Here is an 11,529-nt window from a genome sequence, read left to right on the forward strand (position 1 = left end):
TCAAATATGCAGGCCTGAGGCTTAGGAGAGGACAAAACAAACAAAAAAAACCCTTGAAAAAACAAAGCCTTCTCTGAGCAATGTGGAGGAATGGAAAATCAGGAGGGGGTGAGTGCTCCATTTGCATTCTGTGGATACAATAGGAGCTGAGCAGAAAGGAGCAGGCTTGAAACCTTCTTTTGGAAGGATATGCTTTGTTGCATTTCTGTTAACAATTCAGACACTGCAAGAAAACATGGTATAAATTTGGAATTGTGGTGTAATTGCAGTAATGTGTGAAAAGCCTGAACAAACTAAGTCAGTGTAAATGTGCTCAGGGCTAGCAGTCATCTGACTCTAAAACCTAGCTTTAGGCCTGGGGTTGCAGCAGCTCCTAGAAGGGAAGACTAAAAAACAATCTTCCTGGAGCAACAAGGGTTATTTTTGTCTTTATGTGTTATCTCCTATGAAAAAACACAAAATCTCTAACAAGTGACTAACAGAAAGCAGCAGCCATCGGGATGGTAAGTAGTAAAGGACAGCAGAGGACTGGGATCAACCAACCCAAATCACATGGTGTTGCTTCAACACACAATCCAGCCTGGATTGAGGCTGGTGGTCGATACACTGGACTTGAACTTTAGTGCCAATGAACAAAGTATTACCTAAGGGGATAAGTAGCTGTCACCTGCCCTAAGAAATCAGGGGACCACTCTAAGTTACAACTGCTGTCTTTAAAGGAAAGTGTAATTGCTATCCTGTTTCCCTTCCTTTACTTTCCTCCTTTCTAAGTTCTGCTTTATTAAGCTGTTTGTGAATAGGAAATGCGGTACTTTAAGGTTACTTTTTAGTAAATATTCCCTTATAGATTCTTCTTCAAGGTCTAGCAAACAAATTGCAAACACAAAAATAGCATAGAGAACCTGGTCTGCAAGCTTTCATTTTCTCAGTCTTGTAGTACAAGAGGAGGCAGGCTACATAGCTGACAACTCTGAGTGTTGTCTTTTCATCAAATAATGAAATAGACTGCAAAACTCGCTGCTCCAGGATGTTATTAAAGTCAAAACACACAGCAGGAGTCTAAGAGGGAGGACAATATTCTCTTGTCCCGGATTACTATACTTTTGGATATTCTTGTTATTTACATAAGAGGTACTAAAAAAAAAAAGTGGCTTGAAACACAAAGTTTAAACAAGTTAGTAGTTAGGATGAAGTCTCCCTCACCCCAATTCTGTCGAAAATATGTTTGAGTTTGCTTCGGTTTTGCATCTTCTCAAAAGCACTGGGAATCGACAACAGTTACAGATATACAGCTGGGCTAAATGAACATAATGCAGTATGGCAAGTTATATGCTTCAGTGAGCTCAACATTTTCTTAGAAATGAAACTAGGTTTAGCCCACAGAGAGAGCATGTCAGTGATCAAACTATACATGCCTCAAGGAAAAGCAGAGGAAGGAATCTCTAAGGTTTAATTCTGTAAAGCAAAATTTCAAAGAGACTGCTGAAGAGCAAGTAATTGCTCCAAACTCTCTTTTTCTGAAAGGTCATTTTTCAGTTCCCTTTAGGAGCATGTACCCTTTAGGGGAATGTAAGAAATACTTGTTACAGAACTGTTCAGAAAATCCTTCATTACCATAGGAAGTCAGTTCTTTTAGGCTACTTAGGCTTTTGGGAAATTCATTTATTCAGAGATCCATTTCAGATGTTACTATACAACTATTTGGGCTTGGAAAACCTTGTTCACAAATGCAACAGACCATGAAAATGGTGAGGTGGATTTCTGTTTACAGCTCTTCTAAGAAATTTAAACTTTTAAGTTAAACTGCAATAGCCAACTATAAGATCTTCGAAAGTGCTACCATTCCCTGTGGAAGGGTTTGTCGTGGTTCCACCCAAGATTCTTTATAGTTCACTGTATTTGCAAAGGCTCGTTTTGATATTCATTCTCCCAGATATCCAAAACCTGATGGCAGTAGTCCTGCTTTACAACTGTATGGAAGAAGAGAGTCCAGCTCTCGCTGTAACCTGCTTATCTTTCAGCATGGTCACAATATTACTGCCAATGGTAGCTGAGCAGAGCACAACATTTTTGCTTATGTGTCTTTTTCATTAGTAGTTATATGATAAAACTGAAACACCACATCCTGCAAAATATAGCAAGGAAGGCTGTATTGTTAAGGTGGTTTTACAAGCTAAATCAAGATATGCCTGAAGTCTGCATAAGGCTTTTAATCCAGATATTGTGAGTAAAACCAGCAGCAGTACTGTCACATGCACATGTAGGCACATTCTCTGCCCACTTCTTCACTTCTGCTGAACGGCTGCTGAAATTTCTTCATCAAAGCTAAAGCCTTCAGAGCAATGCTTTACAGAAGGTTCAGGCCTTCTTCAAGATGTTAGTATAATGAGATGCTATTTGCTTTGCATTACATTTTCAAAATCCCTGGAAGGGATTTTTAATTGCTAACACTTTTGTTCATCAGTTTAAGATACTCAATGTGCTCATCTGCATCTTAATATATTCAGATATATCAGTTACAAAAATATTTGTGTAATAATGAATGTTATCTATTACTTAAAAGCCCACTATGTTCTATTGCAGTAAGATAAAATACAGAATAAAGTTAGTCTCAAAAGAGCTATGAGTCTCATTAGTAGTACTGATCATTTTAGTCAAAGACCTGCTCATATGCATTTTGGTTTGCAGAACTCGTGATCTAAATTTTTCCATTTTTAGTGAAATCTAAACCACTGGACTGGTATTTTTCCTACAAAATAGGCAAAGCCAGAAAGAAATCTATGGGGGAAAAAAGATAATTCAGCAAGTCAAGGAAAGATTAATTAAAAGATATTGCTTATCCTAAATTTAGCTGTGACTGTTATATTTCTTTACACAAGATATCAGAGCTATAGCAAAAGTCTGAGAAAAGAACACAGGATTTTCCCTAGATTTTTTTTCCTTGTGAAGCGGAGGCAAATAAACTTAAGACATTGATCCTGCAGGGAAAGATGTGGGTAATTCTGGTTTCATATTTTATCTGGGGGGCTGTACCTCAGCTGCCTTTTGAGGGATGCTCCACACTTGTCCTGTAGAAGAAATGTACTCTGTCATGCATAAACCTGGCCATGCAGCATGAGAAAGAGCCTCAGAGAACCTCAGAGGCTGGTTCTGAGTAAGTACAGCTCAGCCTTGGCCACCACTCTGCCTCAGTAGAGAGACAGGATGCCCATGGGCTGCCTGTGAGCATTTCTGCAGGTGTCACATGGGCTGACATCTCCACGAGGGACAGGCACATCTCGATAGAGGTTGTGCTCCAGAGTGGCACTGGAGGGTGAGTGCTGTTCTAATGCTAACTTCTGTTTACTCTCACTAAAATATGATACTCTCAAATAAAAGCATGGAACTCTGGGGCCTTGTGTTTGAATTGAAGTATTTTAGCTTCAGTAAAATTTGAGTGTTGTAATAAAACAGATGTAAAAACAGAAGTATTTTTCCTGTAGCTGTTGTGCTACAACCTGGTCTTTCATGCAGTAAGACTAGTCTTTTGAAGGCAAGTGTTCATATGTTCACAGTGCCAGAAACTTCCATCTTTCAACACCTCTAAACTATTAACCTAGAATAGGTAGATACAAAAGGAAACAAATTCAGTCCAATTAATTGGATGTCCCAGCTAGAAAACAGTAGAGACACAAGCATGACTGCAACAACGGGGCCCCAGGAAACAGCCCACGCACTCCTACCCTCCCTCAATAAACAAACAGTAATTTCTGGAAAAGCATTTGCTTTTACATTATATGATGGCATAGTTCAAATTTCTCCCACCTTAGCAAGACAGCAGTCTACAAATAAAAGCTGACAAGTGCAAAAAACACCCGTCCTGAAATCACAACTGCAAGCAACTCAGTGAGACCAAGATGTTACAAGGAAACTTTGACAGGCATTTGCTTTTAAGTTTACTAAAAAAAGTATCACGGTTAATTCCAGAGGGCATAAAAGCTGGAGCTAGACATTCATTTACTTGTCTTTGCACAGGCCTCCACAGCAGGACTGTAAGCCTAGCTACAAGCTGGTGCAGCACAGCAGGACCCTGCTAACTCCACAGCCATGCCTGCTTAAATCACAGAATTTGGCCTGGTTTAAGACCTGAGAGCTGCATGGCTCTGTTACACTTGTTCCCACATAGAGAGCAGAAGTGTATAAAAGAGTGACAGGGTAGGGCACTCCCTCTGCAGTGTAGAACCACAGCAGTACCACAGCTATGGGTTGCTAACTCCAACCTTGTGCCCGCACTTTGGCTACTAGCCCTCGGAGCGGCGCGGGAGAAACCTACTGCATGCTGTGTATACGCCAGCACAGCACTCTGCCTTGAAATAAGAGCCGACAGGCAAAGCCAGTGGAGTACATTGGAAGCATTGTTTTATTGCTGCTTTACTGCTGAGATTGCTGAACAGTCACGAAAATGCCTGGCACTGCTGCCGCACTGCTCCGGCAGGACGTGACCTGCTGCAGGAGATGGCTGCACACTGCGTCTCTTTGGAGTGCAGCAGCAGCTCGTGTGAATGCTGAAGAACAGGAAATATCAGCAGAGTTCTCTCTATGCATCCGAGTTCCCAGCAGCTGGACTAGTGCCAGCTAAGCTAGCACAATTTAAAAGTCAAACAGAATTTCTACTCCAGACACAGTGTGTCAGCAGGACTGAATCCACATAGAAGCTGGTCCCATGGAAGCAGAGTGGCCCCTGGCTCCTCATCCCAGTCCCGCTGGCCCACACCACCAGCTGGGCCCCATGACTTTGGATCACTTTATTCATTTCCTATGCTTAAAGGTTCTTGACTGCACACAGCAATCTTGGATTACAAAGGGGCATAGGCTACATCTCAACTGTTTTAAGTGCTGCCAAGAAAAAAGGGGACTTGGGTCAAGCCCAAGCTAGCCAAGCACAGAATTGTCAAACCGAGGCTTTCAATAAGTTGCTTCCCAGAAAGTCGTGAAGCTGGCATTATAAAACCAAGACTCACGAGGACTTAATAATAGTTTGGGGTTCTCTTTATTTCTTTTCCATGTTCTTATATTCAGGTCTCTCTTCAAGCCTGGGAAGAGAACTTTCTTGGGTTCAGATTTTCAATTCCTAGCTAATGACCAGGTTTTGAAATACATAAAAGAATTTTACTACAGTACTGTAAAAATCACAAAACTTAGCAACTTTGAAAACACTACCGATCATATTCCTGATGTGCTATACATGCTTCTAGGATCAGAGAGAAGGATCTTTGTTCATAACTCCAGTTACACTGTCAGAGGAGAAGCATAACTGATAAGCTTATCATAGCCTGTTTACCCATGAAGTCCCAAATGCACAAGTACTTACTGGTGAACTTCCAGCTGGTTTTGCAACCTCTTTTATATTGTTAAGATGTAACAGATATGACCATTCACATCCATAAATGTTTGCATCATCACATGGTGTGATTCCCGGAGCAGTCCTGTGGAGGGCCAGGATCAATGGGTCTCTTCTAACTCCAGATATTCTATGATTCAATAATTCTAACCCTGTCCTTCTCCACATGTACATTAGATACATGGAAGTATCTAATTTGGCCTCTCACACAGCTGCTGGTGTATACTTCAAGAAGCTCAGCCCCAATATTGCCTTACACACTGATTAGCATTTTTATTTTTGTCATATCGCTTATGACTTCCAATGACTGTGAACAGCAACAAAGTTTATTTGAAATTATAGCCTTTGACCAGACAAAATTTTTACATGTATGCATATCATTCAGCCTCTTGCCAGCTCTCCACATTTTCTACCTCTGTCTGTAAAAATCTGGTGAACACTTTTGCTCCTCTTTACGGCTGGTAGGTGCTGCATGTCCAGGATTGTGAACGAGACGGAGCCCGAGCTCGCTGTGCCTCCTGGTGGACACACAATCCCCCGTCTCAGTGCACTCGCCATCTTTGAGCAGCACTCTTTCTCTAAGAATCTTATACTAAAGCCTCTCTCATGTGTAATTGCGCAGTCCAAACCAACAGACTGCCACTAGGAAGAAATTAATTCCTTCATAGATGTTTATACGAAGAGGTATTTTCCAAAGGTAGGAAAGATCAGTATGCAGGACCTTATACATCACTTATTCACTTGTTCCCACCAGCACAGCAGGACTTGCAGTATCTAGAGCAATTGATGTCCTTGCTTGATGGAGAGATTTTACTAACACTTTGTTACACATGTTCTGACAAAACAACTGTATGGACTTCTGGGAAGAGAGTGGAAATGTGTAACTGAGAATTCATAGCAGTATTATCCTGAGAAAAAAAGCAGGTAGCAGCAGACAAGAGGAGTGCATGTCAGGCTGTAATTCATTGCCAACACCAAACTTAGGCAGCTGGAAAGGTTTTGTTATTTAATTGGAGACTCTAATTACTGTCCTGATCACAATTTATGACACTGGTAGTAGTAAAAAAGATTGACCCTGCCAAAACTTACTAGGGAAATTGTCATGGATTTTGGTCCTCAAGTCCTGTCCTCCAGTAAGAACAAGTTCAACTATTATACATATGAAAATTAGGAAAGCATCAGACCAAAAGAACAGTCTGTTTTATGTTAGACCACAGGTCCTTCAAGCCCCATATTTTGTCTGCAGCAACTATAAAAGTTGCCACCTGAGAAAGAAACTAAGAATGAAGCAAGCATTGGTTTCCCCAGAATACCTTCCCATCTACCAACAATATGCAGGTGAAGGATTCCAGACATGAGCTGGACATGGTGCTCTTGTATTTCATAGTGGTTTTCCCTTCCATGACATTGTATGGTTGCATTTTGAACACACTTCAAGGTCCCCTATTGATGGAGACAAATAATCACAATGGAAATATGGCTCTAGCTCAGTGCTGACAAATTCTGGTTTGTTTTGAAAATTTCCCGTTACACTGTCCATGTACTTTTTCAGCTTATCATAGGAAGGAACTGTTGCTATGAAATGTTATACATAACATGAAGCTGAAGAATTTCAGAAATTCAAAAGCATACAGAAAGTTTTCCTATGGAAAAACTCACACATCTTTCTATTAAAGAGTATCAAGACTTTCAAGCAACTAATTTTAAAATCGGAGATGCAAATTCTCACACAGATTTCACAGTCTATTATGTATGACAGAACCATGGCTTTGAAGCAATGGATTATTTACAGTTTAGCAGAATTTCTTGGCAGTAATTCACCTTCCTGTCATAAGATAGACACACCTCCTTGGCTTTCCCCTCTGAGTGGATAACAAACAGCAGGCTCTCCGGCTTATTCCTGGAGTGCCACCTCTTTGAATGACAAAACTCCAAACATTTCTATCTGTTTCCAGCAGTATTTCAGGTGCTATAGAGAAACCAGCAAAGATAAAGCAATAGCAAACAGAACACGCTCCCATCCTCCTGCACCACAGTTACCAGATCCTCAACAACAAAGTGCCAAAATTCCCAGATCTCCCTTTAGCTCCAGAATCACTTGGCAGCTACAGACACTTTCATGATCCTTGGACTACCTGCCCTTTACAGAAAGACTTACAAGCCACAATAATTCTCAAATTAAAAACAACCCCCCCTTAAGCATTTTGCTTGTCCATTAATCTTTCATTGGTTGATGATCTCTCCTTCACATTCCTGCCTTTTCTCAAGGCAGGGTTACTTCAGACCTCACAGCTCAAGCCCTGTGCTCTTGGGCTGAGGGTAACAGAGCCTGTGTCCCACTCATTCAGCTGCAGATGGACACTCCACAGGTTTATGGCTGGATGGATTCTTTCCTTTCTCTGGATCTCCCTGAATATTTTAAGTGAAAGGAATAATTTGACACAATTTTACTTCCTTGTTGGCCTCCTATAAATAAAATCCTGGTTGAAACACATGTTCACAGAGAACTTGATAGCGACCAGAAAAGCTAATGGTATATAGAAGTCTGATTACTTATGGATTATTTTTTTTTCAAAATCTCTAAAAAAAAAAGGTTGGATTTCTATTTTGTAAATATGCATTCATGCCATGTTTCTTTTAGATAGAAAAACAGCACTCAGAGAGACTCTTGTTGTAATTTATGCAAATTATCCACTGATAATGATACACATACTTAATGTTTGTATCATCCTGAATCTTGAAATTCTATGTCCAAAAAAAAAAAAGAATATGTGGTACCTTTGCTTAGCAGCATAAAACAACTCAAGCTGGGACTGCTTTTGTCCCAGGATACATCTTATTTATCACACAGAAATCACACAGAAATTCTAGGTTGGAAGAGACCTTTAAGATCATCGAGTCCAACCCATGTTCTAATACCTCAACTAGATCATGGCACCAAGTGCCACATCCAGTCTTTTTTTAAACTCTTCGAGGGATGGTGACTCCACGACCTCCCTGGGTAGATGATTCCAGTATTTGATTACTCTTTCTGTAAAATACTTCCTCCTTATTTCTAGCTTGCATCTCCCTTGGTGCAGTTTGAGACTGTGTCCTCTTGTTCTGTCGGTTGTTGCCCGGAGAAAGAGACCGACCCCCAGCTCACCACAGCTACCCTTCAGGAAGCTGAAGAGGGTGATAAGGTCACCCCTGAGTCTCCTTTTCTCCAGGCTGAACAACCCCAGCTCCCTCAGTCGCTCTTCATATGGCTTGTGTTCCAAGCCCCTCACCAGCCTCGTTGCTCTCCTTTGGACACGCTCAAGCATCTCAACGTCCCTCCTAAAGTGAGGGGCCCAGAATTGGACGCAATACTCAAGGTGTGGCCTCACCAGTGCTGAGTACAGGGGAAGAATGACCTCCCTGCTCCTGCTGGCCACACCGTTCATGATACTGGCCAGGATGCCATTGGCCTTCTTGGCCACCTGGGCACACTGCTTATTTAGTAGGTCTCCAGGCTGGTTGATGGAAGTGAAATGCCTGGAAACTGCTTGCTTTCTTCTTTTTCCTTCTTTTCCTAACATAGTGAGGAACTGTGAATTTCTCCATAGTCCTACCTGGACAGTTTTGGTTTTTTTTCTTTTTAGTCTCTGCAAAAATCACCTGTATGAATCCACCACACACCTGACTCATGAATCCTACGACAGCAAAAGAGAGGAACAGGCAGGGAGAAGAAGGACTATGTCAGTATCAACCCAGAATTCCCAGGTCCAACTCACAAAGCTGGACAAGAAAAGGAATGATGAGGCTGAGGACAGAACGTTGTATCAATACCCATGCATTAAATTCTCTTGCTGAAACTGTTTGCCATCTAGTGGCTTGTTGGCCTCCTATAAATACAATCTTAAAAATGGTGAAGACTTGGAGGATATAATTACAAATAAAAAAAGTTCCCCAATTTGCAAGAACCTATACAAAAACAAAAAAATTACAAGAAATGATGAAGTGCCTCTTGCAAAGTATTTGCCATTGGGATGAATACCCCACAGAGACAAGGAAAAGAGACTTGCACACAACTGAGATTCAGAGAGACAATAATTACACACGGTTTGTAATTTTCCTCTTTTATTTCACACTGCTACTCTTCTTTCATTGAAAAGTGCTGACCTAAATTACTCCACCATTTTCTTCAAGCTTGCCCACCCAAGATTGTACATTATATAGAAATTATGAGAAAATTAGGGGAGCTCTGTGATTAGGGGTGGTGGATGTCAGGGAGCAGCAAGATTTGGCTGCTTTGCAACAGAAGGTGTGCCAGCAACTAAGCTCAATACCAAGGCAGGTGAAAACAGTCATTCATCAATAAGGAGCCAGGATGTAGAGCAGCAACCCAGGGCCAAGATTAGGTCAAGAGACAGTGGTCAGGGTCAGACACAGCCCTTATGGTCACCCAGCAGGGCTGCAGTGGCAGGGCAGGTCTGATGCCAAGTCAGCAAGTCTGGATGGAGGCCAGACCTGTGGAGATGCGAGCTGGTGCGAACAGAGCTGCTGCACAGCTGCCCTGTGGCACAGGTGAGGGCTGGCACAAAGTCACAGGCTAAAAGTGGCTCTCGAGGGACAGGCAGGCCCTGCTGCTGGCTTTTTTCACAGCTGCTCTTATCAGTGCAGGAACTGACCTTGGACTCTGCCAACTAAACTTCTGCAAAGGGGTAACGTGCTCGGGGCCACGGCAGTCAGAGGGCGAGAACAGAGCTGTGGAACATGCCCAGAACAGGTTCATGGAATTGGCTTTTTTTGTTAAAATGGAACCTGAGTGAAAACCCCACATGAAAGTAGACCGAAGCAAAGTTCAAAGACCTTACTCTGTTCAGTTTGGGCAAGCCAAGGATTCTTGCTGTTAATGATGGCTTCATTAATGAGAAGCAGCAAAGGACATCTGGATTATTACTAATCACACTGATTTAAAGCTCACTGATTTGAGGCTACTAATTTGTACATAAAAAAAAAGATCAAACACAATCCTAGGATGTATCAGGGTCATACTATTAGGGACACTCAGACTCATTATCTTTTAGGGACTAACTAGTCACCTGTGGTTAACAGCAGGGAATTCAAACTAACATATGCACAGATGGCTCAGTGGGATAACCAGGAGAACAGTGAGAATTTCTTGAATTATGGAAGGAGACTAGTAACAATAGTGGCTAAAAAAAAGGGCTGGTGGAGGCACAGTAAATGATAAGGTGAATGTCACAAAGAACAGAAAGTGTTTTAATTCATGAGCAGCCCTGGCTGGGGAAAATTTACATAAATATTTCTATACTCAGAACTAAATGAATAAATTATTCAAAAGTTGATAAGTAACTAGGCTTTTTCCATTCATAAGGAATGAAATTTTGGGACTGTTTTTCAGTGCAATTAATGTGAGAAAGAAAACTTTAAGAACTTAATAAATACTTTATTTAGTTGCTTGAATTGAATGTGACAGCAAAGGTTTACATTAGAATGTACAGAGGGTCTCTTTCAGGCTTATTTCCTGCATTAACCAATAATTTACAATGAGCAGCTGTCTGGTTGAAGTCAAACTAGATTATGTGATGTGCTCTTTTGGCTTTACAATATTAGATGTTCAGCTGGAACTGTATTTCTTTAGCTGTATACTGCCTAAGGATTACGCATATATAACCCCGTGCTGTAATGACAGTGTTAGGAATAAGAAGCTTGACTAGGCCAATATTCAAGCAGCAATCAATTTATTATTTAATATGGTAAAGTATGAGCAATACAGCGCTGGGTACAGTGGGGGAAGTTTTCCCTCCAACTGCACACCGATAATTGATGGTTACAGGTATTTATAGGGGTACTCATCAGTTTTTTCAACAGTTTCTATTTCTAATTTTTTTACTCATCAGCAATTTTTATTCCAAATTATTACATCACAATTCTATACACTATTGTGATCTTAGTTTCTCAGGATGTACTCAAAAGGAGGATCCCAGATGGTGGCGGTCCAGTTTCCGAAAGAAGAAAGACGAATCCCATCTGGTGGAGTCCAGCTCCCCAGATGTGGGTCCACATTTTAATTGCAGAGGCTATAAATCTAACAACAGTGATGTCCAGCTTCCCTTGGTCAAAACCATAAATCCTTGAGGTGATGTTCATCTTCCTTTCTC

This window comes from Molothrus aeneus, chromosome 2 (assembly GCF_037042795.1).
Source record: "Molothrus aeneus isolate 106 chromosome 2, BPBGC_Maene_1.0, whole genome shotgun sequence".
NCBI classification, from domain to species: Eukaryota; Metazoa; Chordata; class Aves; order Passeriformes; family Icteridae; genus Molothrus; species Molothrus aeneus.